Raw genomic sequence first — 13,180 nt, 5'->3', positions numbered from 1 at the left:
AGTTCTGTTGGAGGATTAAAGCATTTTAATAGAACTTACTTACATCTGCATTGATATAATTTTTGGGCAGCTTTACTGAGAATACAGTAAAGATCCTTTCCATTGAAAGGAAAGCTCGCAGAATGAACTTTGAAGGCCTATAGAGTTATTTGGTTACTTGGTAGAGTACATAGGGTTATATTATCCCTAATCTGTGTGATGCAGGAAGGCTTCTTCTTTCATGTTTCTACAAGCAAAATTACTTAGAAGTACTACTTGCCATTTTGGAATTTTAGGAATTAAGTTCACCCTGGTCAGCATTTGCCAGTAACAAGAACCCGTCTGAGAAAATGTCACAGTAAATCACATTACACGAAGAAGTGGCAACTTCCCACAGAAAGAATTTAAAATCACAACTTTCCCATGCATCCCAGAAACCATGATTTCTCCTACAAAATATTACCGGTGCATTTCCCTTGATTTCACTTTTCCTTACAACAAATTCCCAGGTAAATACTCATTGGTATGTCAGATTTGATACATCAAGTCTGTCAGCGTTGCTCACATGAAATTTATAAGAAGTATTCACTTGGTAACTTCAAGAATAAAGGGTAAATTTGCAGTTAAACCATTTCAGCAATATCTGTGATCTTTTGTGGCTTTGCTGTCTTCAGTGAGCCTCAGAGGAATATTAGAACAACACAGGGTATTTCTGGTAGGCCATAGGAACGTCTTATTTCTGCTAAAGATCTCATTACAGGTAGAGAAAATGAAGATCAATAAAAATCACTCCGAGGTCAATAAAAGTCACTTTATTACTTTGGTATGACTCCATATTTTTGGTTTGGTTTTCTTAACACTTAGTATTACAACACTGAATTTTATTTTTTCCCCTAGTCTGTTTGAAAGTTTAGCTGTTTAAAAACTAGTAATAAAGAAATCATTAAATTTCCAGAAATTGGTATCAGGGCTCTAAAAGGAAGCGCAGAGAGTATTTTCTCTCCATCACAAGCTCTATTTGTCTTCCCATTCAGCATGCTGTCCAGAAGAGAGGAGGGTGGTCAGAAAGGGAAAAAAGTATAGCAACTCCATACTAAAGGGAAATTACAATGCAAAATGTGGAAAAGGCAACAGATGGAGACAACTGCTGTTACAGACCCATTATCCTGCCTCCCCTGCTCTAAGGGAATATTTATTGCCCACCTGCTGGCTAAAAAGGTGAGCATTTCCTTCAAGGTCTAAAATGAAGAAGAAAAAAGGGAAAAATAAATTTTACATTGATTTTTCCCAGGGCTCAGAAACCAAAATGAAGACTGAAGGTTTTTTTTTTTTAATTTCCCTCCTTTTATTTATACTTTTTCAATGAGAAACCAAAACGGAGCTACCTGGCTTTGCCCATTAGAGTTACCACACCCCCATAATGTCAGAGGAAATAATTCATTTCAGTCATTATAGGAGCAGAGGAATGAATGAATCAATCAATCAACCAATCTTTTTCAAAGCAACACTGCCAAACATTCTGTTGGCTTAAGCCTTGTTTTCAGGATAAAATTCAGCCTGAAGAAACCTAGTTTGTATACACAAACTACTAATGTAACACAAATCCATTCTTTGAATATTTACTCCAGGAGTTTGAAGCCTGATGGAATTAGCACCTATTAGATGTCAGCCCAGCCTCTGGTTTTGTTCTTCTAAGTCTGGTAAGGAGAAGCCAAGGCATGGAAGAAAACTGCTGCACAGTTAAATTAGTGATCTCATAAACTCCAACTGCTTACCATGTACGCATATTAATATTCTGCAATGTCTCATTGACTGTTCTGGGGAGGATAAAGTATCACAGGCATTAGGAAAATGGATCCTGAGCTCAAAACCTGGAAATAACAGAGGAAAGGTCCCATCAAAGTTCTTGGAACACTTTGTCTCATATAAGTAACCTGTGATTTGGAGGGAATTCTACTCAGACTGAGTTCCTGATACAACTGCAGAATTTCAGAGCTGCTCAATGGAACTGGAAGGAAAATCAAGAGCTTCTGAGACTGTACCAGTCCTTCAAAGAAAGCAGGAAGTCCTCTGTTTCTACTGAGAGTGCCATCTGAAGACTGAAAAACTGTCCAGAAAGGAATGAAGACCTAAACCCATCTGCAAATAACATTCTGATTTCCAAGCCTCTGTGAGACCTCTGCATGACTACATTTTAGGAATCTTTCTGAAAGTCACTTTTTGGCTCCAACATCTTGTAGTGCCCTTAGTCTCACACAATATTAATTATTTAAATGGCATCTCAACAAACAGATCCCGCTTTACCTGCCACTAAAATGCAAGTTCATGCAGAATAAGCCTCTCAACTGTTCAGCCTGGCCTTTCAGATGTAAAACATAAGACAAATGGAGAACATAAAAACAATTCCAGCATAACATGAAAGAACAGATCTCTTAAAACATTTGTGTATCTATAAAATGCATGCACTTCTGTAAAGCGACATAGTAACAACTACAGAAAAAAATTTAAACAATTACTCATGTTAATTAGATGAGCATGGCATAAAACCAAACGGGTTTGGGTTTTTCCTTTTAAATTCACCCATTAGTCTTTCATAGCATGTAAGAAATCATTCAGGGAAATAGCAGATATTTCAAATGCTTAGTTTGTTATTACAGTTACAGAGAGAGCAATCATCTTTGATAGATAAATTTCAAGACACCAATAAAGCTGCATTAGGAATATTTCAAAATACAATATTGGTATACTGTCAATGACTTTAATTTTAAAATGAGCATTTTTTGCATTTGCATCATTAGTATCATTTGCAACTGCTAACACTGCTTGTTCACAAATTAATACAAAATTGGCTATTTGCTTCCAGCTAACTACCCACATAATGTGATTAACATGGATCATCACTGGATGTGAAAGATATTTAAAAATATTTTGATAATTTCTACTCATCCACAAAAACGGATTAACAATTCGAGAATACATATCACTGTATCAGGTTCAGAAGTAAGGAAAAGTGTGAATCCTTACAAAATCTTTCTCTGTAAATGATGGAATTAAAAGGATTTGAAAATTTCTCCAAACTATTAGTAGCTTCTTCAGTAATTTTGAGAATATCTTGATATGCAGCTGAGTTGTGATTTTTGGAATAATATTAGAATAAGCAAGGTAAAATTAGAACAGAATAAGCAAGATAAGATTAGAAAGACATTTTTAGGCTGAATATTACTTAAGGTTTTTTTCCATTTTTTTCTATTTCTTGAAAAACAGCCAAATGAAACTGATGCTATGTGTGCTTAGGTTCATGACACAGCACATTAACTGGAGAAATAACCTCAGTAAGGATTCAAAGAAAAGTTATAAATATGAAAATTCCAATCTAAGAATTTAGCACACTAGAAAGCAGGAACAGAGATTCCATTAAGTGGCAACTAACTGATTTCCTATTCTGATTTCAAGAAATGAAGTTATCCTGTTCCAAATCCAGCCACTTGTGCTGGAATAAGTATTGATTTCTCAGAAAGCTGTAACTCTTAATGAGCACTGAATGCTGGCAAGAGATTTTTCTTTACGAGTAACATTGGAAAGAAATTCAGGTGAGTGTGTGCATACTTATATAAGGAACTATTTAAATGTTCTTTTCTTAATGCCAAGTTGTTCTAATATATCAGCATTGTGAATTAATTGATTGATTCCTATCTCACATGCAACATCTTGAGAAATACTTACCATAGATTAATAAATTTTGAAATCAAACTTTATTTTCAATGACCTTCAATAAAGTGAGAGTTAATTTCAATACTTCATTAAAGAATTGATTCACTGATAATTCCTGATAATTTTAACACAATTTGAGAATGTCTGTCTATCTGAGAGTTGCCATTTTAGTATATTATATAACTTTGAAAACATTAATCTATACCTTACTGTCTTTGTGTTTTAGAGGAAAGGGTGGATTTTCTGTGCCAGACAACTGAAAGTCCTCTTGGCAAGGGCTGATATCAGGGGATCAAAATCATAACATTCAGAGCATTAAACACAACAGGAAATAGCACAAACCAAAGGTCATTCTCTCCACCAACAGTTCCAGTACACTCTTTATAGTTTTGGTACCACATAGTATAATTTCTTGTCTGTCAAGATTGTCTGCCCTTACTGAAGAGAATAAGAAGTAAGAATAGATCACTCACTTATCCAAGTATGGGTTATCCTGTGTTGTCTACAATACCTGGTACCCCTTTCCTTCTATCTGTCTTGAAGTTCTACAAATGTCCCTTCTGAGTCCTGTGATCCACTGTTAGGGTCTACACAGGACATAGAGGAAGAAGGATGATGATTTCCTTGATGGAAGCTCATCATCTGCCTCCAAGCAAACTGCGATGCTAATAGTGAAGAAATTTCTTCTGGCTCCCATGCCCTTAATAGGCAATTAGCTTTTACTCTTTAAATTCATAGCATGTTTCTTATTTCAGTTTACATAACTTGAAGTGTTAATTATTGGTTATAAAACTGCCCTTTTAAAAATTGCGCATAACTATTTCATACTATAAACTTCTGCATGTCTGATTTAAACAGATGGACGCTGAGCTGTGGAACATCCTATTTATTTTTAGATGTTGTAACTTTGTTTTTTAAAATTTCAGTCTTGTGTTTAAGGGATAAAGTACATTTATCTATGTCTGTATCAGTATCAATGGCACAAGAACAGCAAGTTAAAATTAACAGACACGTTTTTTCTCGAGTCCCACCGCAGTGAAGTCTGATGCACAGAAAATACAAATACAATGCTGCTCTGAATTGTCTCTGATAGTGCTCCCAAATCGTAGAACATCATCGGAGCACCACCAGAGTGCTCTGCAGCCCTTTTAAGTCCTGTCTGTACACAAATATTTTCAACTGGCAGCTACCATACAGAGCAGAACACAGGTCCCACAGCGTGATCAAAGTTGATAGGGCTATTTGCATGCCATGGTGCATGGATTTTCATAGGGAGAGGGATGGCAGGACCCTCCCCTCTGAAGTCAGCAAATCTAGACTAATTTACAGCAAACAGGAGCTGGTTCTTAACGTACTTAGCTGCTTCTTTACCTGGTTTATTTTGACGAAGGCTCAATAAGTCTACTATCTGCTGAAAATGAAAATGCACATCTAAGCATAACAGAACAACTGGAACATTGTTATTGCAGCTGAGATGCTGGATTCAGCAAGATCCACATTCAGAGTAAGATTTTTGTTAATGAAGTACCTGGGCTAATTTATGCTTCTCAAGCAACTCCTGTAGCCCAGCTACTGAGACTGTCATGAAAGATATCATTGTGCAATTTATCTGGCTAGATTAAAATCCTGAGCTCATAGTGCATCAAAGACAGCTTTTTACTCTGTGGGTCTGCACAGCAAAGATAGAAAATGTAATTTCACTAACTCTAATTGAATTAAATAAAGGACCAAGAAAAACAAGTGGAGCTGTTTTAAGGGTATCAATCCCACTTGACTTAGAGAACTGTGACAGTAAGTCAGATTCAGTGCTAAGCATATCAGAACATGGCAGGAATCAATTTGTCTGACTGGCATCCCAGTGGGCAGATTAATCTGTGTCAACTCTTCTGTTGAATAGACACTGCCCAACCCTCTGTAAAATATTATTTTTCATAGAATGAGACACCTAAGCAATTTTTATAATTAAAAGTATTTTAATGATCTGTTCCTAAGCTAGAAGGACCTACAGTTAAAATGTCAATTTTAATCTCCTTTTGGTAGCAGGCATATTCTTAAAAAAGATTCTACCTACACTTACACAGCACTGAATTTGTTTATGTTAAAGAGGTAGGGATAATATATTGATCATGAAAGTGACTAAAAGATTTTTTGTTATAGGTCTTCAGTTTGCTTCTGAAATGTAATTCAGCAGACAGATACATACCAGTAATGAGTACAAACAACTACAATCTACTGGAATTACTGGAAGAACACTGGAGGATCTGATTATTTACAGTGAATGAAGAAAGCCAAGTAAACCTTTGCTCAGGCACACAGGGTCATTGGTAAAATATTTCATGAGAGTATTTCACTGTATCAGCTTTCAGAACATTTGCTCTGGGTATTCCCTCAGTGTAGCTGTGTTTGTGCTTTTATTTCTACCTCAGCACTCTCTTGCAAAGGCTCCTTTCAGCTGCACTCCCCAGCTGATGTGTGTTACTAAAGGGTTTCTATGATCTGTCCTGAGGTAATGGCTAGTCAGACACAGGCAACCCACCAGAAAAATACAGCCAGGTGAGGTGGACTCTGTGGACTTGGGCAGAGCTGCAGCATGGATGTGAGCAAATGACACTAACAGGCTGCTGGCTATTTTCAGGTGTGTCCGGGGTTGAGTACCTTTGGAATTTCTTCCCATTCCTGTTACTAAGCAACAAATAGTTGGGTGTTTTAGAGCCATCAAGTCTTTTGTAAAACACAAAAGGTGTGCTTGGGAGGGCACGGTAAGGGAAGAGCCAGCCCTGGGAACTCTCTCTCGTGGTTCGGACACTGAGGGGAGAGGCTGCTCTTTTTCTGCTCTTCGCCTTGGACCAGAGAGAATCCAACTGTGCCCTGTTTTTTTTCTCTTCTCCTGGCTGGGTGAGCTTTGATTCAACCTTTCTCCTCACGAGGAAGGGCACGTTTTCCCCCTGGGCTGCGTTCCCTCGTGGCTGCCGCCGGGAGAGTCCCGCGGCCTCTGCTGCCTGCCCCCGCCCTCTGCCGGACAAGACCGCGGCGTCTGCTGTGACTGCAGAAATCCTCCCTGCCTCGCTGGCCAGGGAGAGAGAGAGAGCCGGCACCCGCCCCTGCTGCCCTGCTTTCTCACTGCTCCGAGCTGTTTCGCTGCCCTGCATTTCTCAGCCTGTCCGCCATTGCAGCTGCCGGACGCTGACCTGACCCTGCGCCACAGCGCCACCTGCAGCCGCTCGGGAGTCATCGCACCTGCCCTGCCCGGCCGGGAGCTCAACAGCGCCCCTGCTGCTTGCAACCGTGATTACACCACACGGGAGAAGGCTCAGCAGCTCACAAATCATCTGCTATTGGTTTTCTGGTTCTAGTTGTGGTTGCTATTATTGTTATTGTTTGTTTATAGATACTAGTAAAGAACTGATATTCCTTTTTTCCCATACCTTTGCCTGAAAGCCCTTGATTTACAAAATTAAATAATTCGGAGGGAGGGAAAAAAAAAATCACATTCTCTGTTCTAAGGGAGGGTTCAGCCTCTCTTGGCAGACACCTGTCTTTCAAACCAAGACAGATCTTGGCACCCAACGTGGGGCTCGAGGGCATTGGAAGAAAAAGGAATACCAGTTTCTGTGAGACCTATCTTAGTGTGATGAACATGAAAACGTCATTAAGTGGTACTATGCTGAGTATACCCTGGTTTGGTTGGCACATAATTGTGACCACATTTTTCCCATTTGCAGCTCCCTACCTAAACATGGGTCCTATAACTAAGGTTATTGTGGCTGTCATCCAGTTTGCACAATGGGCCAATAAGGTGAAGAATTTCTGGATCTTTCAGTTCATTTTAACGGCAGGCACATGGCTACAGTTTTTTGACACCATCAGTACATGTTTTTGGAGTTTGTTTGGTAATGGTACCTTTTGTGAGGAGATAACACCAGGAGAAGGTTTTTCTCAACCTTTTATTCATTACTTTGGGCCTACTCAACTAATGCTCGAAAGGTTTGGAAACTCTCTAAACGCTTATGATATCATACAGTGCCTGGTGTTGCTGTGGCTGATAGGTTTATCCTACCTTGCATTCCGGGATAAGGTGAAAATACCCTGGGTAACCACTCCAACACCTGTGCCAGGGAATAGGGATGCAGCCACAGAGCCCAAGGCTGTCGCAGAGCCTGGGGATACCCCACAGCCTGACCCTGTCCAACAGCCTGCCTCAGAAACAAACCGTCCAGAATGGGTGGGGGTGCTAGTAGAAGAAATACACAGAATACACCAGCTGAAGGAATACATCTCCCTAGCAGGTGTAAAACCCTCTCCTCGCCCCAAAGGGAAAGAGTCTGATGGTGCAGCAGTGGAACCCACAGATGTTGTGACCATCCAGGTTCCAGCTGAATCCCAAGAGCAGCCACAGCCAGCCAAAGTTGCCCCTGTGGTGCGTACAAAGTATAAGACCAAATCAGTACGCCCAGTTAATGATGATGGGGAGCCATTGCCCTCACAACCAGCAGTAGAATCTGAGCCCATAATCATCACTGAGTCCTTCCACTTCGATACTCTCCGTAATCTGCGAGATGATGTTAAGAGACGGGCGCACGAAGCTTTCCTAACCTGGTTACTTCGGGTTTGGGACCTTATGGGCCCAGGAGTGCAGCTGGATAATAATGAAGCAAGGAATTTGGGACCCTTGGCCCAAGACCCGGCTGTTGACAAAGTGTTCGCGAGGGAGACAGGGCCCCTTTCTCTCTGGGAGAAGCTTTTAATGGGTGTAAGAGAGAAGTTTGCCAACAGAGACAGAATGCAGGATCCCCACCGTAAATTGTCCTGGAAGACCATTGAGGAAGGGATCCAACAGCTGAGAGAAGCAGCCATAATGGAGGTGCTCTTTGCGGGGCATGGACAGCACGAAAATGACCCTGATAAGGTCAGGTGCACCGGGCAGATGTTGTGGAGCTTTATAAGGCGAGGGCCAGACCATCATGCCCCTTTCCTTGCAACTATTAATGTTGATGGCAATCGAGAGACGGTGGGTTCAATAGCTGACAGGCTCAGGTATTATGCAAGTGTGATCAGTGACCCGATGCAGGCTCGGGTCTCTGCTGTGGTTAAAGACCTCAGGGAGGAGATGAAAGAGGAGATGAAGGACCTGAGGGAGGAGATTAGGGATGAGATGAGGAGGATCAATGTGGCACCAGTGAGAGTCACAAGCCCCAATACCAGAGCCCGACGTCTCCCAGCTAGGGAGAGAGGGTACACCCCACGAGCTGAGTTTTGGTTTTTTCTGCATGACCATGGGGAAGACATGAGGAGGTGGGATGGGAAGCCCACTACTGCCCTGGCAGCACGAGTGCGTCAGCTTAAGGAGGGAAACGCTGGCCGAGGGGGTTCTGCTAAAGCAAAGGTAGCCTCAGCTTCCCGTGGCCGACCTGCTAGGTACAATAGAAGGGAAGATGGTGGGTCAGATCCCCTTGAAGGAACCTCTGGAATGTATGACAAGGAAGGGAACGATAACCAGTGCTAGAGGGGCCCTGCCTCTAGCCAGGTAGAGGTACGGGAAAACCGTGTTTTTTGGACTGTGTGGATTCGATGGCCTGGCGCATCAGAGCCACAAAAATATGAAGCACTAGTTGATACAGGTGCGCAGTGTACCCTAATGCCATCGGGACTTGCGGGAGCAGAATCTGTTTCTATTGCTGGCATGACAGGGGGATCACAGCAGTTGACCCTGGTTGAAGCCGAGGTGAGCCTGACTGGGAAGGAGTGGCAAAAACATCCCATTGTGACTGGTCCAGAGGCTCCATGTATTCTAGGCATGGACTTCCTCTGTAACGGCTATTTCAAAGACCCGAAAGGACTCAAGTGGGCTTTTGGAATAGCTGCTGTCAAGGCAGAGGGCGTGAGGCAATTGAACACCTTGCCTGGACTATCAGAGAACCCTTCTGCAGTCGGACTTTTGAAGGTGGAGGACCAAAAAGTACCCATTGCCACCTCAACAGTGCACCGCCGGCAATACAGGACTAATCAAGATGCTGTGGTTCCCATCCACAAGATGATCCGTGAGCTGGAGAGCCAAGGGGTGGTCAGCAAGGCCCACTCATCCTTTAACAGCCCCATCTGGCCTGTGCGCAAATCTGACGGAGAATGGAGATTGACTGTGGACTATCGCGCCTTGAATGAGGTGACTCCACCTCTGAGTGCTGCTGTGCCAGACATGCTGGAGCTCCAGTATGAGCTAGAGTCCAAGGCAGCAAAGTGGTATGCCACTATTGACATTGCCAATGCATTTTTCTCCATTCCTCTGGCAGCAGAGTGCAGACCTCAGTTTGCTTTCACCTGGAGGGGTGTGCAGTATACCTGGAACCGACTGCCCCAGGGGTGGAAGCACAGTCCCACCATCTGCCATGGACTGATCTGGAAAAGGGTGAGGCTCCGGAACATCTGCAGTACATCGACGACATCATTGTGTGGGGGAGCACAGCGGAAGAAATGTTTGAGAAAGGAGAGAAAATCATCCAAATTCTCCTGGAAGCCGGCTTCACCATCAAGAAGAGCAAAGTCAAGGGACCTGCCCAAGAGATCCAGTTCCTAGGAGTGAAGTGGCAAGATGGCCGACGTCAGATTCCTACCGAAGTCATCAACAAGATCACAGCGATGTCCCCACCAACCAACAAGAAGGAGACGCAAGCCTTCCTAGGCGCCATAGGTTTCTGGAGGATGCATATCCCCGAGTACAGCCAGATTGTGAGTCCTCTCTACCTGGTGACCCGCAAGAAGAATGATTTCCACTGGGGCCCTGAACAGCAACAAGCCTTTGCTCAGATCAAGCAGGAGATCGCTCATGCAGTAGCCCTTGGCCCAGTCAGGACAGGACCAGAAGTGAAGAATGTGCTTTACTCTGCAGCCGGGAGCCATGGTCTGTCCTGGAGCCTTTGGCAGAAGGTGCCTGGCGAGACTCGAGGCCGACCACTGGGATTCTGGAGCTGAAGTTACAGAAGGTCCGAAGCCAACTACACTCCCACCGAGAAGGAAATTCTAGCAGCCTATGAAGGTGTCCAAGCCGCCTCAGAGGTAATTGGCATGGAAGCACAACTTCTCCTTGCACCCCGACTGCCAGTGCTGGGGTGGATGTTCAAGGGAAAGGTTCCCTCAACCCGCCACACCACTGATGCCACATGGAGCAAATGGATTGCTCTCATTACACAGCGCGCCCGTATTGGAAACCCGAATCGCCCTGGGATCTTAGAAATAATTACAAATTGGCCCGAAGGTGAAGACTTTGGCCTCACGGATGAAGAGGAGCAGGAACAAGTGACTCACGCAGAGGAAGCTCCACCTTACAACCAACTGCCACAAGATGAAACACGCTATGCTCTGTTCACTGATGGTTCCTGTCGTATTGTGGGGGCAAATAGGAAGTGGAAAGCAGCTGTATGGAGCCCCACACGACGGGTCGCAGAGGCTGCAGAAGGAGAGGGGGGATCGAGTCAACTTGCTGAACTCAAAGCCGTTCAGCTGGCCCTGGACATTGCTGAAAGAGAGAAGTGGCCAAAGCTTTACCTCTACACTGATTCATGGATGGTAGCCAATGCTCTATGGGGTTGGTTGGAAAGGTGGAAAAAAGCCAGCTGGCAGCGTAGAGGAAGACCAATCTGGGCTGCTGATGAATGGCGGGACATTGCCACTAGGGTGGAGAAGCTACCTGTGAAAGTCCGTCATGTAGATGCCCATGTCCCCAAGAGCCGAGCTAATGAGGAACACCGAAACAATGAACAGGTGGATAAGGCTGCAAAGATAAAAGTGTCACAAATAGATTTGGATTGGCAACACAAGGGGGAGCTGTTCCTAGCTCGATGGGCCCATGATGCCTCTGGCCATCAGGGCAGGGATGCCACCTACAAGTGGGCACGAGACCGAGGGGTGGATCTAACCGTGGACTGTATCTCCCAGGTAATCCATAATTGTGAGACATGTGCTGCCATCAAGCAAGCCAAGCCGGTGAAACCCCTGTGGTATGGTGGAAGGTGGTCAAAATATAAGTTTGGAGAGGCCTGGCAGATTGATTACATCACACTGCCTCAAACCCGCCATGGCAAGCGCTACGTGCTCACAATGGTAGAAGCCACCACGGGGTGGCTGGAAACCTACCCTGTGCCTCATGCCGCTGCTCGTAACACCATCCTGGGCCTTGAAAACCAAGTCCTGTGGAGGCATGGGACCCCTGAGAGAATTGAGTCAGACAACGGGACTCATTTTAAAAATAGCTTCCTAAACACCTGGGCTAGGGAACATGGCATTGAGTGGGTGTACCACATTCCTTATCATGCACCTGATGCTGGCAAAGTGGAGCGATGCAATGGTCTGCTAAAAACCACCTTGAAAGCTTTAGGCGGGGGGACTTTTAAAGGTTGGGAACAACATTTAGCCAAGGCCACCTGGCTAGTTAACACCCGAGGTTCCACCAACCGAGCTGGCCCTGCCCAATCTGAACCCCTGCAAACAGCAGATGGGGATAAAGTTCCAGTGGTACACATGAGAGGCATGCTAGGGAAAACTGTTTGGATTAATTCCGCCTCAAGCAAAGACAAACCCACCCGTGGGGTTGTTTTCGCTCAGGGTCCAGGGTGTACCTGGTGGGTGATGCAAAAGGATGGAGAGACACGATGCATACCTCAGGGAGACCTTAGTTGGGGTTGACTTGCCCATAACACTGTGCCTGTATCCATATCTGTATGTGTATATGTATATAATTAGAGTAATGCATGTGTGTATATAATTTAAATGTTTAAACTCAATGTCACATGTTGGAATGGGAAAAAATTCGGGGTGGATGATGTCAGGGGTTGAGTACCTTTGGAATTTCTTCCCATTCCTGTTACTAAGCAACAAATAGTTGGGTGTTTTAGAGCCATCAAGTCTTTTGTAAAACACAAAAGGTGTGCTTGGGAGGGCACGGTAAGGGAAGAGCCAGCCCTGGGAACTCTCACTCGTGGTTCGGACACTGAGGGGAGAGGCTGCTCTTTTTCTGCTCTTTGCCTGGGATCAAAGCGAATCCAACTGTGCCCTGTTTTTTTCTCTTCTCCTGGCTGGGTGAGCTTTGATTCAACCTTTCTCCCCACGGGGAAGGGCACGTTTTCCCCCTGGGCTGCGTTCCCTCGCGGCTGCTGCCGGGAGAGCCCCGCGGCCTCTGCTGCCTGCCCCCGCCCTCTGCCGCACGAGACCGCGGCGTCTGCTGTGACTGCAGAAATCCTCACTGGCCAGGGAGAGAGAGAGAGAGAGAGAGCCGGCGCCCGCCCCTGCTGCCCTGCTTTCTCGCTGCTCCGAGCTGTTTCGCTGCCCTGCGTGTTTCTCAGCCTGTCCGCCATTGCAGCTCCCCGACGCTGACCTGACCCTGCGCCACAGCGCCACCTGCAGCTGCTTGGGAGTCATCGCACCTGCCCTGCCCGGCCGGGAGCTCAACAGCGCCCCTGCTGGCTGTGACCGTGATTACACCACACGGGAGAAGGCTCAG

At 44.7% G+C, this 13,180-nt stretch overlaps 1 long non-coding RNA gene across 1 annotated transcript in view; it reads right to left on the bottom strand.

Moving 5' to 3' along the window:
- Window positions 1–259: 259 nt before the first annotated feature.
- The window catches only part of LOC146437690 (uncharacterized), a 35,550-nt gene continuing 22,629 nt past the window's right edge, over window positions 260–13,180 (bottom strand). Inside the window, exon 3 of the long non-coding RNA XR_014851499.1 lies at window positions 260–321. This is a non-coding gene — a long non-coding RNA (uncharacterized LOC146437690). The remainder of the gene's footprint in view (window positions 322–13,180) is intronic.

Source organism: Lichenostomus cassidix, chromosome 4 (genome assembly GCF_008360975.1).
Source record: "Lichenostomus cassidix isolate B80296 chromosome 4, HeHo_3.0, whole genome shotgun sequence".
In the NCBI taxonomy this organism is placed as follows: domain Eukaryota; kingdom Metazoa; phylum Chordata; class Aves; order Passeriformes; family Meliphagidae; genus Lichenostomus; species Lichenostomus cassidix.
The sequence above is the reverse complement of the archived record's forward strand: the minus strand, read 5'-3'. Positions and strand labels throughout refer to the sequence as shown.